The sequence below is a fragment of the Eurosta solidaginis genome, chromosome 4, assembly GCF_040869045.1.
Source record: "Eurosta solidaginis isolate ZX-2024a chromosome 4, ASM4086904v1, whole genome shotgun sequence".
Taxonomy (NCBI): domain Eukaryota; kingdom Metazoa; phylum Arthropoda; class Insecta; order Diptera; family Tephritidae; genus Eurosta; species Eurosta solidaginis.
In genome coordinates, this window is record NC_090322.1 from 241,989,116 (window position 1) to 242,006,958 (window position 17,843).

At 38.3% G+C, this 17,843-nt stretch overlaps 1 non-coding gene across 1 annotated transcript; it reads left to right on the top strand.

The window, feature by feature from the left end:
* The first annotated feature begins 411 nt into the window (after positions 1-411).
* On the top strand, positions 412-573 carry LOC137251532 (U1 spliceosomal RNA). The gene has a single exon (XR_010953277.1). It is a non-coding gene; the product is annotated as a U1 spliceosomal RNA (small nuclear RNA).
* The last annotated feature ends 17,270 nt before the right edge of the window (positions 574-17,843 follow it).

Consider the following 17,843-nt stretch of genomic DNA (forward strand, 5'->3'; position numbering starts at 1 on the left):
TGTCACTCAGTGCCTAAGTGGAAATACCTAATTCTATCCTTATTCTAAAAGAGAAAAAGGCAACACTTGCTGCATAAGACTTTACCAAATTTTTTTGAGCTGAAGAGCGGAAATATCAAAGGGCATATGAAAAATAAAATTCATAGAAAATCCAATATTGCAAATATGTGCTGCAAATGGTCCCTAGGGCTAGAACCTCACGAAATTTTGAGGTGTTCATTGTGGACAGAACTCTTTGGAAAACAGGGAATCTATATACTGGCCTTGACTCAGAGGTCTAGTTAACGGATGGATCACAACTTGATGACGAAAAAATTTTAGATGGTATGTAATGGCCGAACTTCTTAGCTAGTGGATAAATTCATTAGAGTTCTAAATGATCTGGGTGCCACAAATTAAGTTTGTTTAGGATGGGTTACCTGGCGTAGTAGTTACCGTTATCATGAAGGTGGTTCGTCCGGAGCGAGGCTTGGCCATTGCACTTCGGCTGAGTTGACCTTCGCGAGTATTCGTAATGCAAATAGCTAGTGCGTGTAATTTTTGGTAGCCGGAAATGGTTCGCGCCGTCCCGACAAAAATATGTGTCCCTCACATTTCTGGGGGCAGCCACTTTAACCTAACCTAACCTAGGATGGGTTTTCAGGCATGCAGGGTGTTATAGCAGCAATCTATGGTACATAGCCCTTCCGTGGATTTACAAAGGCACACACTAGGAAAGCCATAAGTCACTGGTAAACAAAGCGTTACAGTCAATGATGGCAAATTCGTACAAACTCATTAATCTAAGCAGAGCGGAGCTACGAGCTCTCACTGGGTACTCTGTGGGACACTGCAGTCTACAATATTACAATTAAATCTTTCAAACACCCAAAGCTGTCGCTTTAGTGAGCTGGAGGATGAAACACCGCTTCATATTCTTTGCTAATGGGTCACTTTGGTAAGGTAGAGACTCTCCCCCCTGAAGAGGTACTGAAATATATTAAAAGATACTAGTAATAGCCTGAACGGTCAAGCACACTAGATCTAAATAAAGGTCGCAGTGCAACGAGGTTTAATAATCGAAATAAAAAGCTTCAAAAATTATCATCATTCGATCAAAAAATAAAACGAAAAAAAAGTTGTTTAAAAACGTTTTTCAAAATAAAACTTGGTCCTGGACAAAAGTATATGAAAACAGCGTCAGAGCTCAAAAGGATATTAGAGGGAGGTAGCAAGTTTCTCAAGGCCAAATAAATGGCGCACCAATCTAAAAAATTGCCTTCAAATAATCAATTTCTGCCCGTATTTCCCGCCATCAGAAACACATTTTTCAACACTCTCTAAACATAAACTTCAAATTTAGGGACGAACTTTTGAAATTTTTTTTTTTTTTGCCCTGTCTAATGTACATATATAGTTATGTATAACCATGTGTGCGTGTTTATATTTTCTCGTGTCCAGGATATCGCCATGTCCTAACCGTTGTTATTGAGGTGTAATACAATTTCGTGCCATGATACCCCGATGATGATGATGATGTGCAGAGATGGACACCTCCATTACTAGATCCTTACGCGTTAAAACATGCAGGCACACATATGTTCATACATAAATACACAAGCTCGAATATCACATACATACATACATAGACTGATAGTATTTGGGTGGAGGCGTATTGTTATTACAATGGCGCACACAACGTTTATTATGCTGATCACCACGACTATGCGGAGACAATGCCAAGTCATGTTGTACTAACGAAAGAATACGAAAGAGTACAAATATGTATCGATGTTTGTTTCGGAAATGTTGCGCGTGCGAGTTGAAAGCAGCAGAAGTTGGCGGCCACATTGCATTGAGAGAAACGACCCGACCGACGACTGCCCACAATTGGACACATATGGCGGTAAAAAATTGTTGTTGTTTCACTTTTTCGATTTTTTTGCAGTTTTTTTTTTTTATTTTATACGATATCTTTTCATTATTCTTGTCTTTTTCCGTTTGGTTTTTATTGCCTCGCTTGACCAAATACCTTGAAATGAATGGAATGGACGCAAGTGTGTGACATAAAGTTGCAATTGAGCCAATTTGTAAAATTGCTAAAAGGACATTAATACACTTAAATATACTCGGCCATGTGTGTGTAAGTACGCCGGAAGTACACGTGGAAGCATTTTGTATGTAGTTGCAGGGAAACGGAAGCTGAGAGTTATTGAGAATATTTACAAAGGCAAAACAAATATTTAGCAGACGAGGGAAATTTTTAAAGAAATTCTTGAAATTTTTGCGAGTTCTAATCTAATATATAAAATTCTTCTATCACGGTTTTAGAGGCTTAACTCCTCCGAAACGGCTTAACCGATTCTTATGAAATTTTGTGAGCATATTGGGTAGGTCTGAGAATCGACCAACGTCTACCTTTTTTTTCGCTACGTGCCTAGGGTCTTGAGACCAAACGTGGACCCGGGTACCCCTAGAATGTGTTTATACAATATGGATATCAAATGAAAGCTGTTGACGAGTGCTATAGTACAGGATAATTTTCATACCCCTGTGTGACTAGGGTCTCGATATATAGGCCAAAACGTGGACCCGGGTACCCCTAGAATTTGTTTATTCAATATGGATATCAAATGAAAGCTGTTGATGAGTGCTATAGTACAGGATAATTTTCATACAACTGGTAGGCTAGGGTCTCGAGATATATCCCAAAACGGGGACCCGGGTACCCCTAGAATATGTTTATACAATATGGGTATCAAATTGAAGCTGTTGATGTGTGCTATAATACGGAGTAAGTTTTATATCGCTGAGTGACTAGGGTCTCGAGATATAGGCCAAAACATGGACCCGGATACCCCTAGAATGTGTGTGTATTATGGATATCAAATGAAAGTTGTTGCTGAGACCTCTAAAGTTCATTGTGATATTCGATTTAGTCTCATCAACCTGGCAAAATTGATAAATATGCATGCGAAGCCGAAATAAAGACAAGAATTAATAATACCCACATACCTATTTACATACGTCCTATTCGATTTGCCTGAAATTTCGTATATAAATTTGCCTATATTGGTATTTACGATGCTTTTTTCCGGGAAGTATACCAGAGACGGACTGGGACTGGGATTAGGACTAGGACTGGGACTGAGACTTAGACTCGGAGTATGACTGGGACTGAGGCTCGGAATGGGACTGGAACAAAATACATACCACCCTCTGGGACTGGCAATAAGAGATGAAGAAGAAGGAGAAAAACTTGAGAGAGGAGAAAAGAGAGAAGGAGACTGAGAAAGAGATAGAATGAGACGAAGGTGGAGATGCGGCGAAAAAGACGGAGGGAGGAGTGAATAAAAAGGTTAGGAAAAAGTGTAGAGGGGTAGGGCAGAGTTAGACGGAAAAAGCTTATTAAAATGTATGCAGATAGGCCACATTTAGGGCAGAACAACGTCTGCCGGTTCTGCTAGTTTAAAATAAAAAACAAATAGATTTGAACGAAATCGAGCTTCTACCATCTAGGATGTCTTTTCAAGGAAGTTTAACCATCTTTCCTCCTCCGTGTTAACTGCCAATAAGAAACATACACTTTCATTTTTAGGACTAGAATTTGAGGAGAGCTTAAACCTGAAATGTCTGGACCATCAGGTGTGAGTAAAACTGCCCGACTTATTTGCAGTTTTCGTAAAGGCAAAGACTGATATCACTGCCGCTTAAGCAAAGGACGGGCATGAACGATGGAATGATTATTAGGCATCAATACACGCCGACTTTTATTTAGATCTATTGTGCGTGACCTTTGAGCTGATTACTCTATGTGGCAGCTTTTAATGTATATAAATACTTCTTCATGCTTTTTACTTCATATCACAAGGGAATTTAGATTCACGCCACCTGCCTTGTCAGAGCGACGCATTCGCAGAGAATGTGAACTGGCGTTTAATCTTCCAGCTCACAAAAGCGACAAATTTGTGTATCGAATGGATTAACTTACTTAGGTAGTTTCGTAGACTACAGTGTCCTCTTTAGTACCCGGTGAGAGTTCGTAGGTCCGCTCTGCTTTGATTAATGGGTTTGCCTAATACTCTCTTTGCTGGGAGTATAAAAAATTTGGCTTGTCTTTGCACTGCGCAGTCAATCTTGTGTTGTCTGAACTACTTTGTTTCCCAGCTCCTGCTTGGAAAGTTATTTTGCCTGTTCATTAGATTTATACCCGTGAACCTATCCTGCCAAAACCTTTTATTTGCCTCCCACACCAGTTAGGACTCCAATACATTCCTCCACTAGCTAAGAAGTAGTTGTGTATGATTTCAAAGCATGCGGGGCTGCCTGGCCGACTGACATAATGAGGACACTCTTTGAGGCTAAGTCTCGAAGATAAGCCTCTCCGTAGGCATTCTCTACCACAAACTTCTATTGCATGGATTTCTGTATGAAAAAGTGGGATAGCATCCTGCTGGTATCGATTTCTTGAAGTTCGGCCTATAGACACCGGCTCCCGCTTTTACGTCATCAAGTTTCAATCGTCCCTTGAACCAGACCTCTGAGTCAGGATCAATATATGAATTCCCTGTTTCTCAAAAATTTCTGTTCACAATGGATACCTCAAAGTTCCGCGAGACTCCGACCATATATGGGTAGTTGCACTGTATGGTTTTTCTATGAGTTTTTTCATTGCTTTGAAATTCCGTGATGTTTTTGCGATCTTCAGTTCAAAAATAACAGAAGGACTATAAAGCCTTGACACGTTATTGGTTTTGTGATGATAAGAAGACTTTGGCGCGCCAAGAACTGTCGTTCATGGCAATATAAAAATAGATGATGCGGCGGACATAAGCACTCATGGAAAGAAAAAAAGTATGCCCTTCATTGACCTGATGATTTAACCGAGCAGTAGGTCACCACCGCGGACCCCAAAGGATTTCGTCGAACTCGGCAAACTAACAGGTAACATCATTGCGCAACAACGAGTGGTTTATAGGGACGCGAAGAGGAAAGAGAAAAGCATACTTAAAGAAAGAAACGTGAGAGCGAACGGCGTGAATGCGCGAATCCTCGGATGCTGGTCGATAGGAATAATGCCCGATTAAACCTTCAGGCCATCCCCAAGTTTCATGAGGAGCTTGGGGTCTCCAGAGCCTCGTCTGTTAGTAAGACAGGATTCGCCGCGGATAGGTGAGGTTGACAATTGTATTTGGAGAAGCTGTATATTGCGCTGGCAACCTGAAGGGTTGCACTACACAGCCCCTTGATTCTAGTATTTTAATCGCCTCTTACGATAGGCATACCTACCGCGGGTATATTCTGACCCCCTAACCCACTATCACCATCAAGGCCTAATTTAAAACCATATGACATCTGCTCTGCGTACACCGTCAGCTGGGTGCAACTCAACATGGAATTAAGTCCGTGATACTCATTTAAAGCCCTTATTAGGAGTCCCCGAAATGTCTAGTAGGACACCTAAGGCATACTCCTTGAAGTCCAATGCTTTTCATTGACTATGGCATTCTCCTTGCGGTATTTTGATAAACTGTAATAAAGCTCATAGTCTTTTTATTTCGATGTTATATGGTAACCGAATATTGTGCGGCGTTTCTTGAAATAAGTAAAAATAACTAAATGTAAGACGCGATAACCTCCGAAGAGATTTTAGGCCGAGCTTCTCTTCCAATTTGCGTCGTGCTTCTCTTGATTTTTCCTACAAATTGGCCGGACGGGACCTACATGTTTTATGCCGACTCCGAACGGCATCTGCAAGGCAGATGAGTTTTCACTGATAGCTTTTCATGGCAGAAAATAATTAATATTTATATATAAAGTAACCATAAGGCAAGCCATCGTTTGTTACTATTGGCCTCGTGAGTCGCTTGTTAGCCATGTACACGCCGACAACAGTGGGTCTTTTTATACTCAGTTGAGCAGAGCTCACAGAGTATAATAACTTTGATTGGATAACGGTTGGTTGTACAGGTATAAAGGAATCGAGATAGATATAGACTTCCATATATCAAAATCATCAGGATCGAAAAAAAATTTGATTGAGCCATGTCCGTCCGTCCGTTAACACGATAGCTTGAGTAGATTTTGAGGTATCTTGATGAAATTTGGTATGTAGGTTTCTGGGCACTCATCTCAGATCGCTATTTAAAATGAACGAAATCGGACTATAACCACGCCCACTTTTTCGATATCGAAAATTTCGAAAAACACAAAAAGTGCGATATTCATTACCAAATAAGGATAAAGTGATGAAACTTGGTAGGTGAGTTGAACTTATGACGCAGAATAGAAAATTAGTAAAAATTTTGGACAATGGGCGTGGCACCGCCCACTTTTAAAAGAAGGTAATTTAAAAGTTTTGCAAGCTGTAATTTGGCAGTAGTTGAAGATATCATGATGAAATTCGGCAGGAACGTTACTCCTATTACTATATGTATGCTTAGTAAAAATTAGCAAAATCGGAGAACGACCACGTCCATTTTAAAAAAAAAATTTTTTTAAGTCAAATTTTAGCACCAAATTTAATATATTTACAGGATATAAGTAAATTATGTCAACATTCAACTCCAGTAATGATATGGTGCAACAAAATACAAAAATAAAAGAAAATTTCAAAATGGGCGTGGCTCCGCCCTTTTTCATTTAATTTGTATAGGATACTTTTAATGCCATAAGTCGAACAAAAATTTACCAATCCTTGTGAAATTTGGTAGGGGCATAGATTCTATGACGATAATTTTTTTCTGTGAAAATGGGCGAAATCGGTTCAAGCCACGCCCAGTTTTTATACACAGTCGACCGTCTGTCCTTCCGCTCGGCCGTTAACACGATAACTTGAGCAAAAATCGATATATCTTTACTAAACTCAGTTCACGTGCTTATCTGAGCTCACTTTGTATTGGTATAAAAAATGGCCGAAATCCGAATATGGCCACGCCCACTTTTTCGATTTCGAAAATTACAAAAAATTAAAAAAAATGCCATAATTCTATACCAAATACGAAAAAAGGGATGAAACATGGTAATTGGATTGGTTTATTGACGCAAAATATAACTTTGGAAAAAACTTTGTAAAATGGGTGTTATACCATATTAAGGAGAAGAAAATGAAAAAGTTCTGCAGGGCGAAATCAAAAGCCCTTGGAATATTGGCAGGAATACTGTTCGTGGTATTGCATATATAAATAAATTAGCGGTATCCGACAGATGATGTTCTGGGTCACCCTAGTCCACATTTTGGTCGATATCTCGAAAAGGCGTCCGCCTATAGAACTAAGGCCCACGCCCTTTTAAAATAGTCATTAACACCTTTCATTTCATACCCATATCGTACAAACAAATTCTAGAGTCAGCCCTGGTCCACCTTTATGGCGATATCCCTAAATAGCGTCCACCTTTAGAACTATTGCCCACTCCCTCTTAAAATACTCTTTTATACCTTCTATTTTAAACCCTTGTCATACAAACACATTCTAGGGTTACCCTCGGTTCATTTTCCTACATGGTGATTTTCCCTTATTTTGTCTCCAAAGCTCTCAGCTGAGTATGTAATGTTCGGTTACACCCGAAATTAGCCTTCCTTACTTGATTCCTACTGATTTTCAAACTGATTTTCAGTATACATCTCACTTCTTGTATCTTCTTTTCGAGGCGATTATTATTGACTCTCTCGACAAATGTACCGACCATGTAAGGGAAAAAGGTCTATAACTGTGTGTCTCCGCCCGGCTTTTTAAAGGTCGTTATTATAAACCCAAAATCTCGTTTCCAATGTTGGAAGTTGCTCCAAATCAATATTATGGCTGGGATACAAGGTAAGCAAATTTCTATTTCAACAAAATGCGTACTTTCACCACTTTAAGGGGTTAAAAACATTCTTGAATTGAATCTGGAGTTTTGAATGCGAATTTGATTACATTTAAATGTGCAGCTGTTTGGAAATGATATACTTAAGCACATTTAAAATTATATAAGAACAATAGGGTGCGCTTTATTTGAATGATAATAAATTTTTGTTATGATGCAAATTAAGAATACGGCGAGAAATGTTTGTTTGAACAGAAAAACTTGGTGTGAGAATATTTTTTAAATGTAAGACGTGCCGCAAAGGCCTTTGAATCAGCAATACGAATTTCTACTATGAGTGAACTTAAGTTGACGGTAAAGGAATGATATTTTCAAGTACTTTCAATCGACTGCCTAGGCCTAAGGAAGAGGTCAAACTTCGTTTCATTTGATTTCGATTGATACTCAAACTACGACAAAGTCGGTTTTTGCTGTAAATCGCAATAAATTTCCGTAAAAATCAAGGGTCGGAATTGAATTTTTGGAATTTATAGCCATTATTTTATGGTTTAATCTAAGAACTGACCATGTTTCATGTTTTTTGTTGAAATTGTTAAACTTGAACGAAAAGGGCGGCTTCTTGTGGCTTTGATTTTATTTTTTTCAAAATCTAAGGAGGATGGAAACTTTTTCCTAATCAGCATAAAAAAATCTATCAAACCAAAAGTTTTATTAGTGATTTTGGGCCAAAGTATAGTTTTTATAAACTTTTTCAAAAGGAGCTTTTCGGCCGATAAATAAAAAGACAAAAACTTTTGTTTTTTCTTATTCTCCTACGCGTTTCGATGTTTTTATAACATCTTCATCAGGGAGTCTGGTTTATTCTAATAAAACATAAAACAAAAAAACAAACATTAAAAAGTTATTAATAACTAACATCAAGCAATAACATATTTTTTTTTTGGCTCAAAATAAGTCACACCCTAGTGCACACACATGTACGTACATTTGTATATATATTTGCATGTCTTTGAATGTCCTTTACAAATGGACTTGTGATGATGGATAATTTTGCTGACACACATGTTTGTGCGTCATGGATAAAATAAAAGGACCTGTGAGCAACTTTAGCTGCGCCCAGCTCTTATGGTTGTTTCAGTTTAAAAGCATTCGGCTGCTTTCTAATATCATGTGTGCATGTGGGTGGGGTTATGTGACATATGCAAATGTGTATTTGAATCGATGCGTATGTGTGTACAAGGATGTTAACGTTATTTAAATTTGTCTAAACTTTTATTTTAATTCCACATTTTTCTTTTATTTATTCAATAGAGTGTCGAAAGTGAGGACGTTTTTTATAACTAGCCCTGACCCATGGCGCCGTTAGCACAAAGTACATAAAAAAACAAAGAATGCCAAAGTTTCTCTGAAAAAAGTAACATTCCGTTGTATTGAAAATTATAATTTACTTTTGGTATTTAATATCGAAGTAGTCCTGAAAGAGTTCCCAAAGCAATACCCATATGACACTAAAAAAGTGCCGACACGATTCCGAAAATAATTCTGAAATGATCACTAAATAAACCCGAAAATTGGAATAATCCCGAAATCTAATCTCGAGTTCTTTTTAAACAATCGCAAAATAATATCAAAATGATGCCGAAAACAAGCAGTCCCAAAGTTTTACCGAAATATTACCGATGCGATACCTAATCAGTCACAAAATTAGTCACGAAATTACCCCGGAAAAAATTCCGAAACGGTCCCATCATTGCCCTGATATGATATCGAAATGATATCGAAAATATCTAGAAATTATCACCAAATGATGCCAAAGGGTCGCTGAAATTATCCAGCAAACAATCCTGACATAATTACAATATGGTTCCGACATTATCCCGAAATAATCCATAGGATACCGAAAACAGTTCCGAATACCGAAATAGTCACATTTTCTTGATAATCTTAAAGATAATTCCTAAACTATCCCTAAATGAAACCGAAGTATCCTGATATGGTCCCGAAAACAATCCATAAATGATCGCGAAATTGTCCCAAAATAATCTTCCGAATCCCGAAATCGTCCTGCAATAATTCCAAAATGTTCCATAAAACTTATTGACATCATCCCGAAATAATAGCAAAGCCCCAAAATTATCTCGGAAGAATATTGATAAAAATCCCGAAATAATCCCTAAATGGCATTGAAGTGTCCCTGTAATTATCCAGAAAACAATTTTGACATAATTTGAAGATATTTCCGACACGATCCCGATCCCTACAGGTTATCTGAAAAACAAATAAATAAATAAAAATGAAATTATCTCGTAATAATATCGAAAAAAGTCTCGAAGTTATCTCTAAGTGATCCCGTAATATCTATGAAATCATCCACAGTTTGTACATTATTTAAAGTTTTGCCATGATCCCGAAAACCATTAGGAAATTATCTCTAAATGTTATTGAAATAGTTCCAATGATCCCAACAACAATCCGAATCACAAAGTTATCCTGATATAGTCACAAAATGATCTGGAGATAGTCCTAAAATGTTCGAAAAAAATTATTCAAAACATCCCGAAATAATCGCATTTCCCTGAAATTATCTTATAGCATTTAATATCGAAAAAAAACCCCAAATTAGCTTTAAATAATCCCGTAATATCAATGGAGTTATCCAGAAAACAGTCTGTACATTATTCAAATATAGTTTTGCCATGATCCCAAAACAATCCAGTAAATATCTCTAAATGGTATCGAAATAATCCAAATGATCCCGAAAACAATTCCGAATCCCAAAGTTATCCTGATTTAATCGCAAAACGGTCTGGAGATTTTCCTAAATCTTCCATAAAACTTTTTGAAATAATCGCATTACTCCTAAATCATCTCGAAATAATATCGAAAAAAAATCACGAAATTATCCCTAAAACAGAACGAAGTGTCCTTGGCATTACCCAGAAAATAATCTGATGACATGATTTGAAGACAGTTCCGACATGATTCTCAAAACAATCCAGATATGATCTCAATATGGTCCCGAAGTAATCGAAATGATCTGGAGAAGAATTGTGAATTACGAATCTATTCTGAAATTCTCCTGAAATGTTCCAAAAAACTTACTGAAGTAATCATTTAGTTGTCGTATTTTCTTGAAATAATATCAAAAAACCCAAAGCTATCCCTAAATGGTTCCGTAATAATCCAAATGATTCCGAAAGCAGTTCTGAATCCGGTATAATTCTAATTCTGAAATAATTTTGAAGCGATCTGGAGATAAGCTCAAAAAAGAAAACGTATCGATATCATCCGGAAGTAGTGGCGAAGCGATACAGAAAGTAATACTAAAATAAACTGAGATGACGAAATCATCTCGAAATGCTTCCGAAATGATTTTGGTATAATCCTTTCTACAATCCCGAAGTAGACTTAGAACATTAGTTGGCAAGAGAACGTACCGATTCTTTGGATTTCGTTGATGCAAGTTAGATTTAACCTTTTATAGACCGAAATAGTTTGCTTCCTCTTTTCACTTTTTATGGACCTAAATGTTAATTTGCATAGTTTTTAGCAACTTCACGCTACACAAAAACATATGTACATATGTATGTTTGTAAGTTTATATGTAAATTATAAGAACATAATCCTATCAACCTAACGGTAATGTTTTACAAATGCATACTTATGTTTAACTGTACACCTACGCTATATACATATATAGTATATATATATATTATATACAAATAATATCCTTTCTTACTTCATATTTGCATTTGAAAAATGTTTTTTACTAAAACTTACTTTTACTTTGTCTTTACGTAGAATAACCTTTGGCTATCAAAAGGTTACTACCGGAGTTACTAACCAACAATTTCCACTTAGGTACATACATACATACATACTAACGGTTTATGGAATGAGTGAAAAGTTGAAACTTTAGACATTTACATACCTACATATAGCATAAAGTTTCTCAAAACTTTTTATTATACATAAGCAAATATGTATGTATCTTTTATAGAAAATACATCAAACTAAAACCAAACAAGTAAGGAAGTTAGGTGCCGACTCAAACCGGACATTATATAAAGCGTGATTTTTCTTTCACCGATAGAGGATTCTACTTTTCAATTTCCCAGTCGAACCAAAGAAACGCACGTTGTCAAGCACTATTCTCCTTTTCGTTTCGTGGCTGGCGTAGTTTTCGGTGCTAATTCTTGATATATGACGTTGTTCAACTTTTCGTATTCATATCTGTCAGTAGCTACTACATCGTCTTGTTCTAGGTAGAACTTTACATTCGTAACCCAAATTCCCAAACATTTTGAATTAAATTTGTTGATTTCCTTACAGGTTGATAGCGGCTTGAGCGCATTTATATATTTCAAATGAATATAACGATCATGGATGAAAGTTCGTGCCTTAAGTCTTTCGTATTGTAACGAATTCTGAGGATTCCTGATATTTATGCACCTTCTGCTAACGTTCGATTCGCTAAGCTGTTGAATAAATCACTCCAATATTCAGTATTGCAAACTGGTCTTTATTTAGATTACTTTGGGAGTAGTACTTCACAATTATACTTTCAATCCTTGAGAGATTTTGTATGGTAAATGTAGCAATAGGAGCGAAGCCAGGGCACATAATTCACTAATATATGTTCCGGGGCACAAAGCCAAGTACGTCCACGATATCCACCAGGTACGGATTCAGCATCACCTTATTGCCAGTGTAGATGTTGGACGAAGGGTTCGCTTATCTCAAACATGGCCAGTCGATATAATTTGCATAAAAATACTGTAACGAATTTACTGCAAATCCTCTTATTTGCCCTTTTGCTAAGTTCGTATCGCTAAACTGTTGAATAAATAACTCCAATATTGAATAATGAAAAAATGGCCTTTATTAAAGTACTTCACAATAACACTTATACTTTGAAACTAGCTGGCTTAATAACCAAACTGACTGATAGCTTAAATGAAACTGATATATTGCCCGACAGATAGCGTGCTTAACTGAAACTGCCCATAGCGCCTCTACCGCTGATACTTTTATACTATGTGATTTCCTCGTGGCATCTCCTAGGCGCTTCCAGAATTTTACTTAGTTATAAATTTCTGAGCTACAACTACAGATGTATAATTTTTATAGCTTTTCTCATACCCCATGCGCTTGTATGTGTGAGCGACACTTCCCCAATCACAATTGCATACCTTTAGGAGCATTTGAGATAAGATATCTGCATGGGCTTGTGCGTTGCTCTCAGCTGCGTGTACCTACATATGTGTAGACATAATGATTGATTCGTTTATGTAGATCAATCGTGCGGGTGAATTGATTTTTCATTTAGTCGCTTACTAGCAAGCAACGAGCTAACAACAAGCATATGTATCGCGCATAATTTTTCATACATATTTTCATACCGATCAGCCGATACACACTACCGATATTGCTACGCCAAGTGCCAAGCGACGACTAATGCGGCAGTTACCCACGAACATACGTAGAAAAAACGTGTCAGCTGACACGACCTATCTTATGAGTGTGCAATGTAAACGAAAACTCACCGACGTGCAACGCCCGTACGTACGTAGCACGGAACGTAGAAATCAAAACAATTTTGATTTTTTCTGTAAGAACGTGTCAGCTGATCGCTCTCTCACTAGACAGAGTTGCCTAGTAAACTTTTGTGCGCTAATTTTTGACCGTTTGCAATTTTATGCAAAAACGCCTAATTAAAGTTTGAAAAATTGTGGAAATAATTCGAAATAATTATGTAAAAGTGCTGATTATAAATATTTAATATATTTATACTTATTTAATATGTATTCCGGCCTTTTACAATATCAAAAATTTAATTGGAAAAATTTGATGTTTCCATAAGCATACATGCAAAATGATCAATGGCAACAGTGCTTATCTGTAAACAATACACACACAAATCTGTTATGTACATGTACACAGACGTACACATTGATTCCTACGGGCTTGAGAGTTCGGTCAAACGTGCTTCGTACGACAAACGTCCTTACGTACGGCACACGTCGGTGGGTAACTGCCGCATAACTCAATTAACGACGACAGAGCGAATCATATGCGTGTGAACTGAGAGGGCACAATTGTGCTATGAAATGTATAGCCCTGATGTAGATACATAATGATTGATCTATGGATGTGCATGCAAGGCGCTGCTTAGCATCGGCTTAGAGATGGCAGCACCCCTTAGTTTTTGTAATATTCGTAACAATACTAAGAACTCTAACCCTAGGTGTCACGTTGTTGGAGTTTGAGGCTGAAAAGACCACTTAGGGGTCACCTTTGACAACAAGCTTTTATGGAAACAGCACTGTGATGACATGTCGTCTAGGGCTGCTAAGTCTATAACGGTGTGGAATTGTTTTGCGGGCAAGTAATGAGGAAGTGGCCCTATCGACCTATCCCCATTCTGTCTGCTGAAAAATTTCCATTGAACATCGCACAAGAGGGTGCTGGCATTTCTTATCGCAACACGAATACATTACGAGGGGATTTCCCGATCTCTCGCCTTCCGAGGGATAATATCTTTTAACGGATGGGCTTTAAGAATATATACAAAGTCAAGATGTGTAACAGGCCAGCATGAAATGTCATCAAAATAGATAACATCCACCGCTGCTACAAAATCGTATGATATATAAACGTTTCAAGAACATTGACCTTACAATCACTTCAAATGGCCATAATGTCAACTGGTCTTATGACCACTTTAAATGTACGTTTAGCTGAACTGGTTTTTCTTTTTCGAAGAAAATCTCGACGCACTAATCCGAACTGGAATGAAATCAGAAATGTGGAAAATGAGCCGCAGGTAAAAATTTTAATTAAAATATTGTGAAATTTTGCATTACTAATTTTCATTATGCTCCTTGTTGAATAAGTTGTTGTTGTTGTTGTTGTAGCGATAAGGTTACTCCCCGAAGGTTTTGGGGAGTGTTATCGATGTGATGGTACTTTGCCGGATACAAATCCGGTACGCTCCGGTACCACAGCACCATTAAGGTGCTAGCCCGACCATCTCGAGAACGATTTATGTGGCCACATTAAACCTTCAGGCCATTCCCTCCCTCCCCACCCCCAAGTTTCATGAGGAGCTTGTGGCCGCCAGAGCCTCGTCTGTTAGTGAAACAGGATTCGCTGCGTATAGGTGAGGTTGACAATTGGGTTTGGAGAAGCCATATATTTCGCTGGCAACCTGAAGGGTTGCGCTACACAGCCCCTTGAATCTGGTATTTTAGTCGCCTCTTACGACAGGCATAAATTCTTCTTATTTCATGAAAATCTCAGGCAATCAGAAAATGAAAAAAGCACCTCCAAAGTGGAAAATTTGGATATTCGGAGTGAACCCAGAAACTAGTAATAGAAAAGGTATAGACGAAATTTTGGAATAACTTATTTAATTTCAATTGTTCCTAAATTTGACATCTTTTACAAATATTTCAGCACAACTTTTCCGGTCTGCACCTATTCGTCTTTTCATTAACTGAAAAAAAGAAACACTTTAGCGATATTAATCTGTTGTTAACGTCTTAATACTATGAGGCGCGAAAAAAAATAGTTTGCATCGCTTCTATTTTCCCTGGATCCACTTTCAAACACCCGCTGCCTATCAGGTACCCTAAGTATCGTATTTCCTTCTGACAAAATTTACTTTTCTTTACGTTTATTGTCAGACCTGCGTCTGTCAAACATTTTGCCACTTCCGCCAGCAATTTCAGGTGGTCTTCAAAATTTGTACTACATACCATCAGGTCGTCCAGGTAGACGGACGGAACGGCGAATGCTGTTTTTTCCTTGGAGGACTCTGTCAATTTGATCTGGAAGAACGCGTCCTTCAGATCAATGCCACTAATAAAATGCGTATCTTTCAGTCTGCTCAACAAGCCGTTGATATGAGGCAGGGGTATGAGTCCTTCTTAGTCACCGCGTTGACCTTCCTGGAATCTATGCACAGCCTAACTTTACCTGGTTTCGGGACCAGTACCACAGGACTACACGGAGAGTTTGATTCTTCTATAACTCCCAATTCGAGTAACCTGTCTAATTCGCTTAAGCTTCGGTTTGCCTCGGTGGCGAAAGAGGGAAATGTTTGCTTTTTATAGCAACGGCATCACCAGTGTCAATGTGATGCTCCACTAATTTAGTTTGCCGCAGGCCTAACTTTTCGTACGAAGGAAACGTCTCTATGACCTTTTGCAATTCTATTTTCCGAGTTGGTAACAATTCATGGAGGTTAAGTTCTTCTCCCTTTTCAAGTCTAACCTCTATGCACTCTACGCTTGGGAATATTTCGGGAGCTAACGCAAATGCTCTCCAAAAATCTACCCCGAAGTAAGCTTCTTGCAGAAGTGAAGGAACAAGGTAAAAACGAATAACCTTCGTGGTATTCTTGAAAGTGACCGGTAGGGATACTGAGCCTAAGATTTTTTGTTTGCTGCCACCCGCGGTATATACGAATGCATGTAAGGGCTGATAATCGATGCCGTTATCTCTTAGGAATTCTACTCCATTTTTTCCCAAGATGGAGACGTTGGCTACCGAGTCCAACAACCCTACAATGGAACTATCTTTTATCTTAGCCTTTACGAGAGGCCTTTCATTCTCTGTAAGCGTTAACGTGGTGGCTTGCAGCAGTCTACGCTCCTGTACTCTCCTGTGTTGCGCGGTACTCTCAAAATATTGTCCGATACCGGTTGTTGTTCGAAAAAGGTATGTCTTATTTGTTTATACCTATGTTCCCTTTCTTCTAGATTAGGTGAAAATTGTGTCTGGCAAGCGACATCCCTATGCTGGCGTCGCAGAATTCTGATCGGCTCGCCCATCGCGGATGAGGACGTTTGATTCTCGGATTCAGAACTATTGGAATTATCCGTACTGTCAGGGAAGGTTATTATCACGTTCGAGGATTCTTTCGCCAGGGTACTACTGCACCTCGAAAGCTCACCACCTCCATGCAGAGATTCACCCTCTGGTTCGGTGCACGGGACGACGCCTCGAGCACCAGCTGGTGTGGGAGCTATGATGCCGGTCGAGGGTCCCCCGCCTTCTCGCTCGGGTACTGGTTTCCCTGCCTGCGATGGTCTCTAGGGCATTTAGGAGTAAGTACTCCCTTATACCCACATTTAAAACAAAAAGGATTCCTAATGGGTTCCTCACAATACATATATGAGTGGCCCATTGCCTGACAATTCCAGCATTGGAATTATACGAGTAGCTAATGTAAAACATTCCCACTTACCCATGACTTGGACGCGGCAAATAGCACATCACATTCAACATCCCATCTCCACATTGCAACAGCACTCCACTCTTTTAACGTAAACATTTTTTCCGGTTTACCACCTTCATTTTCGTCGAATTGTTTGTCCATTGAACTTTCCAAATCTTCACCCCCCCCCCCCCCCCCCCACCACCCATCAGCCATTGTTTACAATTTTTCCACAAAATGCTGAAAACAAATGCGAATTCAATTTTTGTGAAGTAGCGGATAGCTGCTGTCAGAAAATGTAAACAACAACCACAGGGTGCTCTTGAATCTAATTTTGATGTGAATGTGACAATTCTGTTAAATTCCTCTGCTCGACACGAGAATTCTGTACATTTCTGTAGGTCGGCGTCACCTTCCGGTCAATAGCTGTACCAAGGGAATGTGACAAACCCAAGTTTCAAAATGGTGAGTCGCGGTATCGAAATGATGGAGTTGGTAGGTCGCGTGATTGCATTGGTGAAGATTAGTCTAAATTGCTACCTCAGAAACGCAACAATATTTACATAGGCAATAATGTTACCTCAAAGAAATTAAAATTATTAAAATTTAAAATTTAAATTTAAATTTTAATTTCTTTGTCATAATTTTAATTTCTTTGGTTCCTTCAACAGAGCTCTAATAATGTTACTTCAACAGGCAATAATGTTAAAGTTTCTCGCTGTGTGGCAGCACTGCGTTTTCGAACTGTCAACAAAAAACATTTTTGTTTTCCCTTTCAACACTTCTTTAGTGCACATTGCATTTTGTGCTTATTTCCTGTTTATAATTTTATCAA